General features: G+C 40.1%; 1 pseudogene; it reads left to right on the top strand.

Annotated features, from left to right (window-relative positions):
* Window positions 1-19,396, top strand: part of LOC133759220 (T-cell surface glycoprotein CD1a-like) — a 42,664-nt pseudogene that overhangs the window by 8,027 nt on the left and 15,241 nt on the right.

Below are 19,396 nucleotides of genomic sequence, written 5' to 3' on the forward strand. Positions count from 1 at the left end.
TTGCAGTCCGAGATTGGGTGATTAATTGAGTGTAGCCAGGTAGTGAAGCTGGAGGGTGGCAGTAACGGAGTTTGTGCTGAAACGTTATTGCATGGCCAGACAGGAAGTATGCTACTATATATGGACATGGGGGTTGGCGCCGTGGCTCACTTAGTTAATCCTCTCCCTGTGGTGCTGGCATCCCATATGGGCACAAGTTTCTAGTCCCAGTTGCTCCTCTTCCAGTCCAGCTGTCTGCTGTCACCCGGGAGGGCGGTGGAGGATGGCCCAAGTACCTGGGCTCCTGCACCCGCATGGGAGACCAGGAAGAAGAACCTGGCTCCTGGATTCAGATCGGTTCAGCGCCAACCATTGCGGCCATTTGGGGGTGAACCAACGGATGGAAAACCTTTCTCTGTGTCTCTCTCTCTCTCACTATCTATATCTCTACCTGTCAAATTAAAAAAAAAAACAACTATATATAGATATGGAACATATTGCCTTATGTCCATCTGGTCTCCTTTTAAAGCTTCCATGGTTTGATCCTGGGATCTTCATACCAACAAAGAATTCCAATCTAATCATTTCACAAACACCATAAGTGGACTAAGTTTCCATTTGTCATCAATTAACCATTAACATCAATCAATCTCTGTCGACTTCTCCTTCTCTCTCTGTAACTCTGCCTCTCAAATAAATAACATAAATCTTTTCAAAAATTGGGGAAAGTGACTTGATGCTGTTCTTTGGGAGAAGACTCAGAAGAGAGGGGGCAATACAAGAGCGATACCAGAGATACCAGCAAGGTGGTAGCAGCTACTCATAATGAAAACTGGAGAAATGAAGTTGCGATGGGACAAGGAGAAAAGGTGAAAAATGTGGGAGGGGAGAGCAAAAATAGAATCTCTGAAGTCTTTCTACTTGAATTAGATGTTTTGGTTCCAACCCATCCAGGTTCTCATCAACCTTCCCTTTTATCATAGCAGTCATGGATCCAGTCATAAACAGCACAATGTAAGATATAACATGATAGGAGGCAGCAGCAATGATGGCTCCAGTAATTGGATTTCTGCCTTTTATGTAGAAGGCTTGGATTGAGGCCCTGTCTTGTTGTGGGACTCAGGGAATGCATCAGCAAATGAGAACTCTCTGTGTTTTAAAAATTAAAAAAAAAAAGATGATTTTTGTTGCTTAACTGCACTTACAGCTATAGTGATCAACCAAAGGTAATCATGGGAACTTATTGTTGACAACATAATGTATTTAATGATGGACACATAATCTATAATTTGTACAATCATCATATAGATACCACTTACGAGGATTATGCACTTTATATTACATAAAATCTGATTACTGGGTTTGATGGTAGGAGGATGAGATGCTCTCTTGGGTGATATGAGGCTTGCAACAGCTCAAACCATTTTCTGCGCATTAGAGAAGTAAGCTTGAGGAATAAATCCCACGGGCAAGAAGACTCCCCAAGCTGACACCCCCTTTGACTTTATATTTAAACACACACAGTCAAATTTTATTTTCTTATATATTTTAAATTTTAGCAGATATATAAAAATTATATACATTTATGAGGTTCTGTGTGATGTTTTGTATACATTGTAAGATTTCCAATCAGGGTAAATATACATATCTCCTCATATATTCAATATTTATTTATGGTAGAAACATTCAAAATTCTATCTGCTAGTTTTATTTTTTGTATAGCAATATACAGTTTGCTAATATTACCTGTACTCACCTACTATGAAAGAAAATCCCAGAATTTCTTATTCCTATTTAGCTGTAACTTAGCCTCTTTTAATCAACCTTTCCTCATCTTTCCCTCCTTATCACATTATCTTTATACATTCAACAGTGGGCACTTAAATTGTTTCCATTTTTTGGTTATTGTGACTAGTACTGTACTAAACTTGGGAATGCAGATCTTTTGTGGACAGAGTTCTTCGTCCTTGGATATATACTGAGTACTGGTTTGCTGGATGGTACAGTTGTTTTATTTTTACTTTTTAAGACACATCCATATTATTTTCTGCATGGACTTTACTAAATTACTTCCTCACCAACAGTGTGCTAGTGTCACCTTTCCTCCTCATTCTCATCTATAATTTTTATCTTTTATATTTTTTATAAAGGCAAATCTTATTGGTGTGAAAAAATATCTCATTGTTTTTTTGAACTGTATTTCCTCCATGATCAATGAACATTGAACAGTTTTTTATGTGCCTGTTGGCCCTTTTTGTGCCTATGTCTTCCCTTGAGAACTGTCCGTTTAAACTAACTTCCCACTTTAACTGGGTTGTGACTATGATGATGATGATGAGAGACATGACTTCCTTTTATATTCTGGAATATAGATTTATAACTTGCAAATATTTTCTTCCATTGAGCAGGTTGTCTCTTTACTGTGTTGATTGTTTTCTTTGCTATGCAGAAGTTCTTAAGTTTGATGAAATCCCATTTGTCTATTTTTGCTTTTCTTTCTTTTGCTTTTCGGATCTGATGCAGAAAATAGTTGTTCATTCCAAAGTCTTAAAATATTTCCCCTATGTTTTCTTGCAAAAATTCCAAAGTTTCAGTTCTTAGATTTGTCGTTAAATCTTTTTGAGTAGATTTTTCATAAATGATGAGAAATAGAGATCTAGTGTAATTTTACCACACATACTTGCTCAATTTCTCAGTACTGTTTTTTGAAAACATTGTCTTTTTCCAAATACATCATTTGAAGGATAAGATGGCTGCAGACTTGTGTGTTTACTTCTAGGGTCTCTAGTCTCTTGCATTGATTTATGGATCTCTTTTTAAGTCAACACCTTGCTATTTTAATTATAGTTTAGGAAAACATTTTAAAGGTCAGCTATTATATGGATTCTTTCATCTACCTTGCTCAAAATTGCTTTGCTTATTTGGGATAGTTTGTGGTTCTATAGATATTTAGTGGTGTTTTTTTCTAGTTTAAAAAAATATGTTTGGTATTTTGACAAGTATTTCATTGAAACTGGAAACTGCTTTGAGTAGTATGCACAATTTAAAGATATTTGTGCAATCCACTGCATTGCGTCCTCTTCAATTTCTTTTATAATAATTCAGTTTTCATTTTAGAACACTTTCACCTCTTGGTTAAATTTAATCCTAGGTATTTTATTATTATAATTTTTCCTGCCATTAGAAATGGGATTTTTTGGCCGGCGCCGCAGCTCACTATGCTAATTCTCCACCTAGCGGTGCCGGCACACCGGGTTCTAGTCCCGGTCGGGGTGCCAGATTCTGTCCCGGTTGCCCCTCTTCTTCCAGGCCAGCTCTCTGCTGTGGCCAGGGAGTGCAGTGGAGGATGGCCCAAGTGCTTGGGCCCTGCACCCCATGGGAGACCAGGAGAAGCACCTGGCTTCTGCCATTGGATGAGTGTGGTGTGCCGGCCGCAGCATGCCAGCCGCGGCGGCCATTGGAGGGTGAAACAATGGCAAAGGAAGACCTTTCTCTCTGTCTCTCTCTCTCTCACTATCCACTCTGCCTGTCAAAAAATTAAAAAAAAAAAAAGAAATGGGATTTCTTTTTTAGATAATTCACTAATGTTTCATAAGAGCACCACTCCGTTTTGTACTTTCACTTCATGTCCTACAACTTTTCTGAAGCTCCAAATACTTGTTACTCAGGTACAGCCTGGGGGGCATAGGCCATGGGACTTATCTGACTCCTTTTTTTTTCTTAGTGAGCCTGGCACTGGGACTCGGTTCCCCTCCAATCACCAATGGAGGACTTTCCTCTGTGCAGCACTGACTTTGGTTCTTGGAAAGGGTTGCTGCTGCCATCTCCTCCCTTCCTATTTTTCTCAATGTAGTTTTTCTTATTCTACTAACACGAGGCATTGTGGTCTCGCCCTTTTTTCTGTATTTCTTGTAAAGGTGAATTGATGAATAAACAGTTGTTCAAATTGTTGTCTTTGTGGAGAAGCTGTCAACAGATTGTCTTACTCAGCAGCCATGTTGGATTCTGCTCTCTATCATATCTGTAAGTTAATTTAGTGTACTTTTCAGTTGAAGGATTCCTTTCTGATTTTTTAACTACATATATCTCTCTATCAGGTCTCTCAGAGTATTAAATCATTTCTCTGTGTTCTCTTGACTTTTGTTGAGTTTCCTTAAAACAGACACTTCGGAAACTTCATCCAAACATTTAAATATTTCAGTTCATAGATATGTGGTTCTTGACACTTATTGTAATTCATTGAACAATTAGTTAAAATAATCTGGCTTCTTGTGACTGTCCTTCTAGGAGCTCTAAGCAGTTTGTTTATTTTCTGAGCCTGTGGAGAGTTCTGCCGTTTTAGCACCAGATAACACCCTAAACTGATATTTGTTCTGTGTCTGCTATTGGTATTTTTTTCATTGTTTCAGTCCTACAGCACTCACCAAGCTCATCTTTGTCTTAAATCCATGTTTGGTGTGTAGTTCAGAATAAATGGGAGAAGCAACTGAAAAGAGATAGTCCATCCCTACAAGCCTATTCCTAGGACAGACGTAGGCTCTGAGGTTAGCTAATGTGTTGTGAGGACACTCAGGCAGTTCTATTGAGAGATCCATGTCATAGAGAGGTGAAGTCTTTCTCGGACCTCTGATTTTAACTTTCTTTTTCCCCTAGGTTAACGATTTGCCAATTTGTTCTTCTTTGCCAAAAACAAAGTTCATTGTGCTCAACTTTTGTGCTGTTTCTATTATTCTCTAGATTATTTATTTATTCCCTGACATTTTCTTTCAAGATTTATTTTATTTCAGAGGCACAATTACACTGAAAGAAGGACAACAAAAGAAAGAGAGGGAGAGACAGAGAGATCTTCCATCCAGTGGTTCACTCTACAAATGACTAAAATTGCTATGGATGTGCCAGGTCAATCCCAGGATCCTAGAACTCCATCCAGGTGAACCATATGGGTGGTAGGGAACAAAGCTTTCCCAGGTGCATTAGCAGGGAGCTGGATCACAAATGGAACAGCTGGACCTGGCACCTACATGTGATGCTGGGATTGTAGGAGGTGGCGCAAAACATTGTACCATAAAACCAGCCTCTTTTCTCTATTTTTATTTTTCTCCTTTATTAATTTTCTTTTTAATTTTTTGGTTTCATAAGGTGCAACTACAAGTTGTTTATTTTAAATCATTCTACTTTTGTGATGTTGGTTTTGATTTGTATAAATTTCCACATTAGTACTCTATTCACTGTGTCTGTTTTATGCTGTTTCCATCTTCATGCATTTCAAGAAATTATAAAATTTCCTTTTTAAATTTCTTGATTGAGCCATTTAATGAACAACAGTTATTTACTTTTCATTTTTCATAGTTTCTGATGATTATCTTATGTTGATTTCCAATTATATTACTCTGTGACAAAAAGTGCTAATATGATGATTTCAGTCCTTTAGAAAAAATGCTGAGAGTAATTTTGTGGCTTTTGTGAATTCACAAAAGGATTTGTGGATTGCATTCCAAAGTCATGCAGACATTTGAGTCCCCAGATCTTATGTCAACATTTAATACATTAATGTGTAAAGGTTGCTGAATTAAGTGGAGGCTTAATCCAATTATAGTGCCTAAAGTTTTGAACTTTAAGGAGTGATTGCATTGTATTAGTTTGCTAGGGTGAGACCCATATTTACATCAAGATGGGATTATAAGGAAAGATTGCAGAGGAAAGACGAGAGGTGTGTTCCCTTTGTCACTCTGCTTCCTGACTCACCATATGGTCTTTCCTCTGTACCCCACTCCACCATTGCCAACTTCTCCCCAACCCAGGCACTAGACTGATGGAGACACCTGCTTCTGAACTGTGAACTTCCAAACTGTAAGCCAAAACCAGGCTCTTATTTCCCAAGAAACGTCTCTAAGATCTTTCAGAAAAAGCTAATACAGAAAACTGATACCACAGAAGTAGAATCATTTATTCACTATAACTGCGAATGTGGACACATTTTTAGAAGAGGCTTGTGGGATGGTGTTGAAAGAAATTGGAGAAGTAAGCTACACAAAGATTAGAGTGCTATAAAAGCAGAGCACTAGGGGTCACTCTAATGAGGGCTCAGAAGATGAGGATGCTGCTAGAAATGTGGACAGGAAAGGCCATGCTGGTGAATCTTAGAAATGCAATTTCTATTATAAGTTAGACTTGGGGCTGGCACTGTGGTGTAGCAGGTTCAGCTGCTGCATGTGATGGCAGCATAGCATATTCGAGTCTTGGCTCCTTCACTTCCAATCTAGCTCTCTGTTAATGTGTCTGGGATAGCAACAGAAGATTGTCCAAATCTTTGGGACCCTGTACCCACTTGGGAGACCCAGATGGAGTTCCAGGATCCTGGTTTCAGTCTTGCCCAGTCTCCTCTGATGCAGCCATTTGAGGAGTGATCCGCTGATGGAAGATTGCCCTCTCCATGTTCTTCCCTCTCTGTGTAACTATGCCTTTCAAATAGATAAGTCTTAAAAAAGAGAAGTTGCACTAAAGGCCACATTTGTTACATAATGCAAAGAACTTGGCCTTTTTTGTATGCATTTCCAGAGACTTGTAGGAGGGTGAACTTCAGAATGATGGACTTTGTTTGCTGGAGATTTCATGGCAGCAAAATGTTCAGGATGTAGCCTGAGTGTTACTGGCTACTGTTAGTAAGTTTCATGTTGAGAATAAGAAACAACAAGAAGCAGAGCAGAACAAATGTGGAACACTCACAGCCTGGTCAGAGAATAAAGAAAAACTTGTTCAGGACAGGAAATTGCATAATGAAGCTACTTTTTCAGGTAAAAGGAAACACGGACAGAACAGTGGGAGAGTGTGCTCCCTATGTCTCTGTTTCCCAGATCACCATGTGATCATTCTTCTGCACATGCTCTACTTCCTCCAGATCAGTGGAGCCACTTGAACTTTAACTGTGAGCCAAAAGTAAACCCTGAGTTTAATTGGATCGGAATGGATTGAACAAGGTCTTTATTCCTCAGGGATCTCCAGTTGAGGTTTTCTTCCCTCCCTGGTTGGAGTCTGGGAATGATCTTTGAGACCACAGGGAGCTCTGATTGAACTCCGAAGTGTGGCAGAACTGGATCTACTTGTGGAAATTTGCTGCTGTATCTTCTCCTTTCCCCTATGGCATCCTCAGGTATGGAGTGAGGCTGGTTATCAAGATGGGCTGTCTAAGGGTTCCAGCCAGGAAACACACCATTTTCTAGAATGCCTAGCTTGACCTGGACAGTAAATTATGCCGTGAGTTGGAAACTGGTTGAGTCCCTTTGCTGGCACATAGACTGAACTTCCACCAACATTTATAAGCTTGTTTATATGAGCTCATTTCTTTCTATCTGACCCAAGGCGGGTGTGCCTGTGCAGTTCTGCATTACATTCCCTGTTACCTGTGAGAGTGAGAATGGAGCAGGTTTCTGGGAAGTGTCTTGGAAAGCTAGGTGTTGTGGAGTGCATGGAGTAAGAGATCACCAGAGTTATTAGGTCACATCAGGAGTGTTTATTAGTGAGCCGGTGGCTGCCCTACTCACAGAACAAGTCTGGGGAAGACAGCCCTGAGTTGCAGTTGTGGGCGTTTTTAAAGGTAGAAACCACATTTTGGTGGTCTTGGCCATTATCATGCAAGCAAGCAAGCAGAAGTACAGGAGCCAGAAATGTGCTGGTTACAGCTAGATCAGCAGACCCATATCTATAACTTGTTTCTCTCAAAGGCAAAGTCCCTGCTCTGAAGCAACCAAACAAGACAACCTATAAGCACTTGGGCTTGCTATGTCCTGTGGGAAAATTTTAACCTTCAGGTCACACTGTCACACTAGGGAGAGTGGACACGTGTTTCCCTCATTCATTGCCCAGATGAAGAAATCTTGGACCTTGAAGAATTATCTCTGTGTGGTTCTGTGCTGACTTGAGGGAGAGGTAATGTGCTGTGATCAAGGTCAGACCATTGCTTTCACCCTTTCAATGTGATTTGTAGTCAGCTTTATTGAGTATGCAGGTGACTCAAACATGTTACCATATTTTAGGGTTTTAATCAAAGTGAATTTTTCTGTGAATCCTTGCTAGTCGATTTTCTGTGAGGAGGAATTAAGCCCAGGTATTGCCTACTCAACCATCTTGCTGAACTTACTCTATGAATGATTTTTAAATGGAACAGATGATGATATCTTTAATAGTTGTTCATATGTGGTTGAAAGACATATTTGTCCTCTCTGCAATTTAAGGAGATGGCTTTTTTTTTTTAAAAAAAGATTTATGTCTTTATTTGAAAGTCAGAGTTGCAGAGAGGTAGAGGTGAGAGAGAGAGAGAGAGAGAGAGAGAGAGAGAGAGAGAGAGAGAGAGAGAGAGAGAGATCGGTCTTCCATCTGCTGGTTCACTCCCCAGATAGCTGCTACAGCTGGAGCTGCAAGGATTCAAAGCCAGGAGCCAAGAGCCAGGAGCTTCTTCTGGGTCTCTCATGTGGGTGCAGGGGTCCAAGGACATGGGCCATCTTCTACTGCTTTCTCAGGCCATAGCAGAGAGCTGGATGGAGAGTGGAGCTGCTGGGACTCGAACCAGCGCCTATGTTGGATGCTGGCACTGCAGGCAGCAGCTTTACCAGCTACGCCACAGCACCGGACCCTGGTAAAGGCTTTTATATGTCATGCATTAATCACCTCTTTTCAAAAATTATCTATATCATTTCTGATTTCCTATTCTGTTGATAACTAAGAAAAAATTTGAGAATTCTGAAACAAAATATTTGAATTTGTTTATTTATTCTTTCTGTATATGTTCATGTATTTTGGTGCTGTATTTTCTGGTGCTGGCACTGTGGCACATGCTGGGTAATGCCACCTTTTGTGATGCCAGCATCCAATATTGGAGTGCTGATTTGAGTGTCAGCTGCTCCACTTCTAATTCAGCTCACTGTTAATACACCCAGAAAAGCACTGGGTCATGACCCAAGTGCCTGTGCCTCTGCCACCCATGTAGGAGACTTCAATGATATTCCTGGATCCTGACATCAACCTGGCCCAGCCCTAAACACTGAGGCCATTTTAGGGGTGATCCAGCAAATGGGAAACTCCTCCTCTCTCTGTGTCTGTCTCTGTCTCTGCTCTTGCTCCTGTCTTGCTGCCTCCCAAATAAATAAACCTTTTTTTATAAAAAAAGGATACTAACAAAATAAAAAGGGTTATTTAAGCACCTATAAGCAGTTGCAAATACCATGAAAGAGGACACTAAGCCTGTTAAGCAGAAACTAGCTAATGACAAGACAGTCATGGACAATCTGAGTAGGACAGAACAGAATCCTGGATAAATGGTTTCAGAATTAATTTCTCACAAGTTCTTTTTGTTTTTTATAAATCAGAGCAAAATTACAGTAGGATTGTTGAACCGAAGTAACTGGAGGAGACACTGAGTTTTTACAGCTCCTTGCTTCGCTGCACAACAGCATGGGTCAATGATTGACAGCTGTAGGTGAACTGAGGTCTGACAGATTCAGCCAAAATGCTTCTGGACAGCTCCTTGTTGCTCCATTTGACAGCATGGGCAATGATTGACAGCTCCAACCAAATTCCTGTTTACAATTCATCTCTGTGGGTGTCTGTGATTGACAGATGATGCAGTTCGCATTTTGACATTCACAACCTACTCAGCACATGACAACTCTTGACAGCATATCTGATCATCTGGTGTGGCTTATATGTCAAGTCCCATTCTATGCACCATCTAAGCTCCCTTCCCTTTCAGGGCACAACCCAAGACTCTAGCTCTATGCACTGTGCAGGCCCACGTCCATGCAGCAAAAACCCCTCCACTCTTTCTGGGTAGTGGAAATGGCAAGTCAACAATGCTGCAAAATTGCAACAAATGCTAGCTGGAAACATCCAACAGGGATGCAGGATTTGTTTCCCCCACCATGGCTATAGGCCATTCTAATGCAATTCTAATAAAATTACCATGGAAACACATCCACTCCTGTCATGCACCTGCTCTAATGACACTGCTGGTATTTTCTAAACAGGTATGGTAATGAGCAGTGTTAGAGCACTGTCCCAAACTATGCCTTCTTTTGAGTATCCAACTGGCTCCACCTGAATCATCTCCTATGGCTCTGGAGGATACGAAGGAAGGTCTAACCTTACTGATGGGGCTTTTCCTTTGTTTGGGACTTTTTCCCTTGTGGAAGACTTTTTCACTGCTGGATGTTTTTCCTTGGAGAGAGATTTTTTGGAGACTTTTTGCTTTGTTGACAGTTTGTTCATGCATTACTTTTTTTCTTGAGTTTGTACATTTGATTTGCTCCAAGTAAATACTCAGCTTGTGCATTTATTTGCTCCAAATACTCTCTAGTACACTTTTATGCTTCTACCTTTGAATTCTTTTATGCATGGAAGGAAGAACCTGCAATAAATCTGGCCAGGAATCCTGCAGCCCAAAGCTGGATTCTCTGTGTAAACTTTGTGTTTAGTGACACATGCCATATTCAAAATATTACTGTGCAAGATTCTCATTTACTTATGTATGATTATAAGAGATTTTTCTTTTTTTGTGCCAAAATCCTTTTAGTTTTTTTTCTTTTTTTATTTAGTAAATGTAAATTTCCAAAGTACAGTTTACGGATTACAATGGCTCCCCCCCAATAATTTCCCTCTCACTCGCACCCTGCCATCTCTTGCTCCCTCTCCCATTCCATTCACATCATGATTCTTTTTCATTATCTTTATATACAGAATATCGATTTAGTATATATTAAGTAACGAGTTCATCAGCTTGCACCCACACAGAAACACAAAGTGGAAAATACTGTTTCATTACTGCTGGAGTATTTCCAAGAAGTCTTTGCCGGTACCTATATCTTGCAGGGTTTCTCCAATGCTCTCTAATAATTTGATGGTTTCGGGTTGTAGATTTAAGTCTTTAATCCATGTTGAGTGAATTTTTGTGTAAGGTGAAAGGTAGGGATCTTGCTTCATGATTCTGCATGTGGAAATCCAGTTTTCCCAGCACCATTTATTGAATAGACTGTCCTTATTCCAGGGATTAGTTTTGGATCTTTGATCAAATATAAGTTGGCAGTAGATGTTTGGATTGACTTCTGGTATTTCTATTCTGTTCCATTGGTCTATCCATCTGTTTTTGTACCAGTACCATGCTGTTTTGATAACAACTGCCCTGTAGTATGTCCTGAAATCTGGTATTGTGATGCCTCCGGCTTTGTTTTTGTTGTACAAGATTGCTTTAGCTATTCGAGGTCTTCTGTGTCTCCATATAAATTTCAGCATCATTTTTTCCAGATCTGAGAAGAATGTCTTTGGTATTTTGATTGGTATTGCATTGAATCCATAAATTGCTTTTGGGAGAATGGAGATTTTGATGATGTTGATTCTTCCAATCCATGAGCATGGAAGATTTTTTCCATTTTTTTTGGTATCCTCTTCTATTTCTTTCTGTAAGGTTTTGTAGTTTTCATCGTAGAGATCTTTAACGTCCTTGGTTAAGTTTATTCCAAGGTATTTGATTGTTTTTGTAGCTATTGTGAATGGGATTGATCTTAGAAGTTCTTCCTCAGCTGTGGCATTGCCTGTGTATACAAAGGCTGTTGATTTTTTTGCATTGATTTTATATCCTGCTACTTTGCCAAACCCTTCTATGAGTTCCAGTAGTCTCTTAGTAGAGTTCTTTGGGTCCCCTAAATAAAGAATCCTATCATCTGCAAAGAGGGATAGTTTGAGTTCTTCCTTCCCAATTTGTATCCCTTTAATTTCTTTTTCTTGCCTAATAGCTCTGGCTAAAACTTCCAGAACTATATTGAATAGCAGTGGTGAGAGAGGGCATCCCTGTCTGGTACCAGATCTCAGCGGAAATGCTTCCAACTTTTCCCCATTCAATAGGATGTTGGCCATGGGTTTTTCATAAATTGCTTTGATTGCATTTAGGAATGTTCTTTCTACACCCAGTTTGCTTAGAGTTTTCATCATGAAAGGGTGTTGTATTTTATCAAATGCTTTCTCTGCGTCTATTGAGAGAATCATATGGTTTTTCTTCTGCAGTCTGTTAATGTGGTGTATCACATTGATTGTTTTGCGAACATTGAACCATCCCAGCATACCAGGGATAAATCCCACTTGGTCTGGGTAGATGATCTTTCTGATGGTTGTTGCATTCTATTGGCCAGAATTTTATTGAGTATTTTTGCATCTATGTTCATCAGGGATATTGGTCTGTAATTCTGTTTCAATGCTGCATCTTTCTCCGGCTTAGGAATTAAGGTGATGCTGGCTTCATAGAATTTGGGAGGATTCCCTCTTTTTTGATTGTTCTGAATAGTTCGAGAAGAATTGGAGTTAGTTCTTCTTTAAATGTCTGGTAGAACTCAGCAGTGAATCCATCTGGTCCTGGGCTTTTCTTTGTTGGGAAGGCCTTTATTACTGTTTCAGTTTCTGTCTCTGTTATGGGTCTGTTTAGGTTTTCTATGTCTTCCTGGTTCAATTTAGGTAGATTGCATGTGTCCAGGAATCTATCCATTTCTGATAGATTTCCCTGTTTGTTGGCATAGGAGTCCTTGTAGTAATTTCTGAAGATTCTTTTTATTTCTGTGGTGTCTGTTGTTATGTTTCCTTTTTCATCTCTGATTTTATTGATGTGAGTCTTCCCTTTCTTTTTTTAGTTAGTTGGGCCAATGGGGGTGTCAATTTATTCCTTTTTCCAAGAAACCAGCTCCTTGTTTGATTTTTTTAATGTTTTTTTGAATTCAATCCTGTTGTTTTCTTCTCTGATTTTAATTATTTCTCTTCTCCTACTAGATTTGGGTCTGGTTTGCTGCAGATTTTTTAGATCCTTGAGATGAATTGAAAGCTCATTTATTTGGTGCCTTTCCAATTTCTTGATTGTAGGCACCTATTGATATAAACTTTCCTCTTAACACTGCTTTTACTGTATTCCAGAGGTTTTGGTATGTCGTGCTGTTATCCTCGTTTACTTCCAGAAAATTTTTGATTTCTCTTTTGATTTCTTCTATGACCCATTGTTCATTCAGGAGCATGTTGTTCAATCTCCATGTGTTTGCATATGTCTAGGGATTCCTGAATTGCTAATTTCCAACTTCATTCCTTTATGGTCTGAGAAGCTGCATGGTATGATTCTAATTCTTTTGAATTTGCTAAGACTTGCTCTATGGCCTACTATGTGGTCAATGCTAGAGAAGGTTCCATGTACCACTGAGAAGAATGTAAAATCTTTAGATGTAGGATGAAAAGTTCTGTAGATATCTGTTAGATCCATTTGGGCTATAGTGTCGTTTACATCTACTGTCTCCTTGTTGATCTTCTGTCCTGTTGATGTGTCTATTTTTGAGAGTAGAGTATTGTAGTCCCCCAGTACTAATTTATTGGAGTCCAATTCTCCCTTTAAGTCCCTTAACAAATCTTTTAAATAAACTGGTGCCCTGTAAAGAGGTGTATATTCATTGATAATTGTTATATCTTCCTGTTGAATTGATCCCTTAATCATTATATAGTGACCCTCTTTGTCTCTTAACAGTTTTTCTGTTAAAGTTTATTTTGTCTGATATTAAGATGGCTACACCCGCTCTTTTTTCATTTCTGTTGGCATGGTATATCTTTTTCCAGCTTTTCACTTTCAGTCTGTATGTATCTTTGTTGGAAAGATGTGTTTCTTGTAAGCGGCAAATAGATGGGTTTTGTTCCTTAACCCAATCAGCCAATCGGTGTCTTTTAACTGGATAGTTCAGGCTATAATGTTCAATGTGACTATTGAGAAGGAGTAACTTTGCCCTGTCATTTGCCAAAGATATTTTCTAATATATGCTTTGAGCTTCCTGTGATCTTTTGCTGTGAGGTTTCTTTCCTTTACCTTCTTTTATATTGATTACCGTGTTTCTGTGTTTCTGTGTGTAACACATCTTTAAGCATCTTTTGCAGGGCTGGACGAGTGGTGACAAATTCTTTCAATTTCTGTTTGCTATGAAAGGTCTTTATTTCACCTTCATTCACAAATGAGAGCTTTGCATGATATAATATTCTGGGCTGGCAGTTTTTCTCTCTTAGTACCTAGGCTATGTCTTGCCATTCCCTTCCAGCTTGCAGGGTTTCTGATGAGAAGTCTGCTGTGAGTCTTATTGGAGATCCTCTGAGAGTAATCTGACATCTCTCTTCTCTACATTTTAGGATCTTTTCTTTGTGTTTCACTGTAGTGAGTTTGATTACAACGTGTCGTGGTGAGGATCTCTTTAGGTCATGTTTATTAGGGGTTCTATGAGTTTCCTGTACTAGGATGTCTCTGTCCTTCTCCAAACCCGGGAAGTTTTCTGTAAGTTTCTCACTGAAAAGTCCTTCTAATCCTTTCTTCCTCTCCATGCCTTCAGGAACTCCTAGAACCTGAATGTTGGGTTTTCTTAATAGTATCCTGTAGATTCCCAATAATATTTTTTTAGATTTCTAATTTCCTCTTCTTTTCTTTGGTTTGTGTACTTTCCTGTGCTCTGTCTTCTAAGTCTGATATTCTCTCTTCTGTTTCACTGACTGTTTTTAAGGCTCTCTAATGTGTTTGTCATTTGATCTATTGAGTTCTTCATTTCATTTTGATTTCTCTTCACTATCACACTTTCCTCTTCTACTAGTTTCTGCGTTTCATTTTGATTCTTCCTTAGGATTTCATTTTCTCAAAGGAGATTTTCTATCCTGTCCAGTAAGGAACTCTGTAGCTCAAGCATTTGTTTTTGAAAACTTCTAATTGTTCTTATCATAAATTTTATCCGTATCTTGCATTTCTTCCATCTCATCATCTTCATAATCTTGGATTGGGGTGTCTTGTTCTTGTTTCCTTGGTTTCTGCTTTTGTTGCTTGTTATTGTAGAGATATTCTTTATATTCTTCTTCCCTCGCTGTGGTGTTTTTTTCTTGTTATACTATGACTGTATTAAGAGTCTGGACTGTCTGTTTTTGATGGAGGCTTAGAGGTTTGAGATTTGTATGGCCTGCGAGCTCTGTTTGGTTCCTCAGGTTTAAGGGTGTGCCAAAGGTGACATTACCAGGTTAGGTGTGGTAAATCTCTCTCTCTTTCTTTTTTTGATTCAGAAGGGAAGTAATTCTGCACAGCTGAGCAGAATTGGAGGTAGTTAGTAGGCGAATGATATACCCACAGGAGCCAGAGTTCGGAAGCTCTTTCTCAAGGACCACACAGGGAATATGTGCTGCCCTCAGTGTGGGCTCAAATTCTCCTGCAGTCTCCCACTGGGTAGCCAAGTTTACCAAATTGTAGCATCTCTGGAGAGTACACATGTGAATTCCATGATTTTTCTCTCCTACCTTCTCTTTTTTCACAGTCTCAGTTCATTAGCACCACACATTTACTAGGTCTTAATCTCCTGTTATTTCACCCCCCATACAGAGTCAGGTTTTTCTACTTGGTTGAGGGCGGGTGCAGTCCTGAGGATGCCCCGCTTATGACGTATGTCCAAAATGGTGCCTGCTCTTTGTCTTGCTCGCCTTTGAGAGGTAAGCGGAGAGAGAGAAACTCATGTCCATGTCCATCACTTTTTTTTTTTCCTCTCTCTTCAAGATAGCCTGCTGAACTTCCCCACAGGGTTTCAAGCCTCGTTCCCTCTACTCTCCTCTTTCTGTTTGCCCACCGGTGTCTCGGGATATTGAGGTTTGGCTCACCTCGCATTCCAGCACTGGTGTGTTGATTCTGTCACTGGTGTCCTGAACCGTGGGCTCCCATGGTCTCCACGTAGGTCCACTGTGCATCACTAGTTCCGGAAGTGTTTCCTCTGCTGTTTCTTCCCCTACTCTTCCTTGAACCTGCAGTATCTCTACTTTTATTAAACTGTCTCTTTTCAGACTATCAGTGTGCTCCCTTCCTATTCCGGCATCTTGCCCAAAACTCCATAAGAGATTTTTCTAATATCCTTCAGAATTTTTCATTTAAGATCTTGTACATAGTAAAGAAATTATAACTGGGCATTCACTGATTTATTTTCTGTTTTTTAAGTTCCTACCTCTTGCCAGAAACTGTTTGGAGGAGACACAGCACAAGAGCAGTATGGAAGTAATTCTGAAGACAAGATTCTGAGTGAGCGAAAATCAGTTAAGCATTGTCATAATAGGAAATATTGTTTTGGGAGCAAGTCTTTTTTTTTTTTTGACAGGCAGAGTGGACAGTGAGAGAGAGAGAGAGAGAGAGACAGAGAGAAAGGTCTTCCTTTGCTGTTGGTTCACCCTCCATTGGCCGCCGTGCCCAGCGCACCACACTGATCCGACGGCAGGAGCCAGGTGCTTCTCCTGGTCTCCCATGCGGGTGCAGGGCCCAAGGACTTGGGCCATCCTCCACTGCCCTCCCAGGCCACAGCAGAGAGCTGGCGTGGAAGAGGGGCAACCGGGACAGAATCTGGCGCCCCAACCGGGACTAGAACCTGGTGTGCCAGCGCCGCAAGGCGGAGGATTAGCCTGTTGTGCCACAGCACCTGCCAGGAGCAAGTCATGTGTTGTAGCATGATGAGCTGCTGGTGGAATGCCCACATCCCATATTGAAGTGCCAAATTCTGGTCTTGGTTATCCTGCTTTTGATCCGGCCTCCTGCTGTGTGCCTGGGAAGGCAACACAAGATGGTTCGAGCATGTGAATCACTGACACCCACATGAGAGGACTTCATATAGTTCTTTGTTCCTGGCTTGGCCTGATACAGCCCCTTGCTATTATAGCCATTTGAGGAATGGACAAATGGATGTTTTCTCTCTCTCTCTCTCTCTCTCTTTCTGTCTCATTTTATATCATTTTGCCTTTCAAAAAATCTTTAAAAATTAAAAAAATCAAACTATTGTTTCCAGTTGGATGGTTTCTATCTAGAGTCTACACATTATAGTAATAAGCACACTAATATTTATAGTTGCTGGCATGTTTTTTTTTTTTCTACCTATTTTCCCACAAATAGTGATCACCTTGTCAAACACTGTGTGTGCATCAGTGTATCAAGATATGTGGCTATGGCAACTGCTTATGTGACTCTTTGGTGAGTGAATATGTGTCAAATCAAATCAAACAGAAGATTCTCCTTTTTGTTTCATTGTTTCTGTGGTTTCTGCGATCACTACTGACATTTCTATAAGAATAGGGAAGACTTGGCAGTAGTTTTCTGTCACAATTATAGAGATTCTGAGAAAGCAAATGAAGAAATGCGTGGTGAGTCCCAGAATGTGCTGAAGTGAGCTGAGGTCAGGTCACATTTCACATAAAACTTGTTCCACAGCAAGAGAAATAGGGGACATTGAACAGCATGGAAGGTGATAAGGAGAGAAGCTGGAAACTAAAGAAAAGTGTCAGAACCAGATGGGATGGGAAATGGAGAGGATGAGTGGCAGGCTGAGGGGATGGAGAAGGAGCAGATATTCATTCTCACTGATTGGGGGAGTTTGTCTCTTCTTTTGAGAATGAAGTCCCAGTTACAGACATTGTGATGTGATGTGATTAGAAGAGAAATCAGAAATGGAGGTATCCGAGAGACAGAAAGAACAACTGCAAATAAAATGTTTTTTCTGCTACTTCCATTACTAGTTGCTCTCTTCCCAGGTGGGGACAATGGAAGTGGGAAGAACCATGGTAACTGGCCAGTTGTGGACAAAAGGGTCAGTGTGTGTGCATGTGTGTGTGTGTGTGTGTAGGCAGTAATGATTTTTCCAGCCTATACCTGGGTAACAAGAGTTCCAGGTTGGTTTTATTCTGAGTATTCCTGACTTTAGGTCTCTGTGCTCTTTTGAAAATCATAATCAAAGCCAGGGATCTCCTGGCAGGCAAATGTGTCCTGAGATACTGTTGCTCTCTCTTTTTTTTTTTTTTCCAGATTCGGAGTTCTCCCACAAGGCACCTTTTTTTTATTAATTATGCTCTTCCCCAGTGACTTTTCCTCCAATTCTGAATTCTTTTCTTTTTCAGAAAAGCATTTGAGAAGCCTTTCTTCTTCCATGTAATTTAGATTTCATCTTTTATAACCATTCCTGGGTACAGAATTTGGTCTCAGGTTTGTTGGGTGATTTGGAGATTCATTGCCGGGACAGTGACTCTGGCATGATTGTTTTCCTGTAGCCTTGGTCCGGTGCAGCTTTAGCCACAAGGAACTGATGGACCTGGAAACATTTTCCCATTCACACTCAATAAATTTACTTGGGAAATTCAGAAATATGCCAAACAATTACAGGTTAAATGTGAGTTCAATTCCCTCAGTGGGGAGTCTCAATCATTTTCTTATTGCTCTAGGAAACCATCTACAATTTTTCGTCAATGTTACTCAATTCTCCCCAGACTAAAATTGAAATCACATGTTCTGGGGAGGGTCTTTTTTCCAGATGTGGGTTCGTTAGAAATGTCAAGTCTTCTGCTACTTGCTACCTCTTCTCTCATTGACTGGGGAGTTGTTCTTCATTATCTCCCATTAGTGGTGTCCTTTGTCCACCCTTTTCTCTGACCTCCAAGCAGATATCCTACCTTCTTCACTGTTGATTGAATGCTTAGAGTGTGATTTCCTCCTCTATTCAACCCCTTCAGCTGTCTCTGTCTGTACATTCATTGTAACCTATTGCATTCCATTTATACTTGATTGATATAATTTTAACTCTCTCACATTAAGTCCTTCCTTCCCACACTACTCACCTCATCTTCTTTGAAGAGTTCCCCCACCTTGCTCATGTCATTCATATCTTCCTCCTCCCCCTACTCCCCCTAATCCCCCTTTTTCTGAATCTCTTATGAAAACAAGCTTTGTCTCAAGCCCTCAAACCTCCCAAAGACCTCCTTCTACTTCTATTATCTTTTGCCTCTGCTCGTTCTATTGTATTAGGTTTTATATTTCTTTGCATGCTTTCTTCTAACTCATCACTACTCTCTCCCAGAGCCTTTTGTGTTCAATGAGGCACCAGGCTGTGAGCTGTACTCTGGGAAATCCTCAGTAGGCTTCCTGTGGAATGCTTATCAAGGCTCAGGTTTCCTGGACTTCCAGAACAATTCCTGGCTGCCATCTCCACAGGGTGTAGGTAGGGCCCAGCATGTCTGCAGAGTACTCAGTCTGATGAAGGCTCAAGGAAAGAGTGCACAGGGCACTGAGTGACACCTGCCCATGTTTGGGCTTGGGATTTCTTGATGCAGGCATGGCACATCTTCGGTAAAAAGATAAGTTGTATATCCTCCTATTAAAAATTTCCTTTATAAAGTCCAGTCTTTCCTGCAACTGGCTTTAAATTTAGGATAAGAATTATAAAAGTTAAAAGAAAATAAGAAAGGAAGGAAGAGGGAGGGTGGGAACGTGGGTGGGGAGTATCACTGTGCTCCTAAATCTACATATATGAAAAGCATGAAATTTGTTCACCTTAAAAATAAATTAATTAATTTCAAAAATGTAAAAAGAAAGAAA

The sequence above is a fragment of the Lepus europaeus genome, chromosome 5 (genome assembly GCF_033115175.1).
Source record: "Lepus europaeus isolate LE1 chromosome 5, mLepTim1.pri, whole genome shotgun sequence".
NCBI classification, from domain to species: domain Eukaryota; kingdom Metazoa; phylum Chordata; class Mammalia; order Lagomorpha; family Leporidae; genus Lepus; species Lepus europaeus.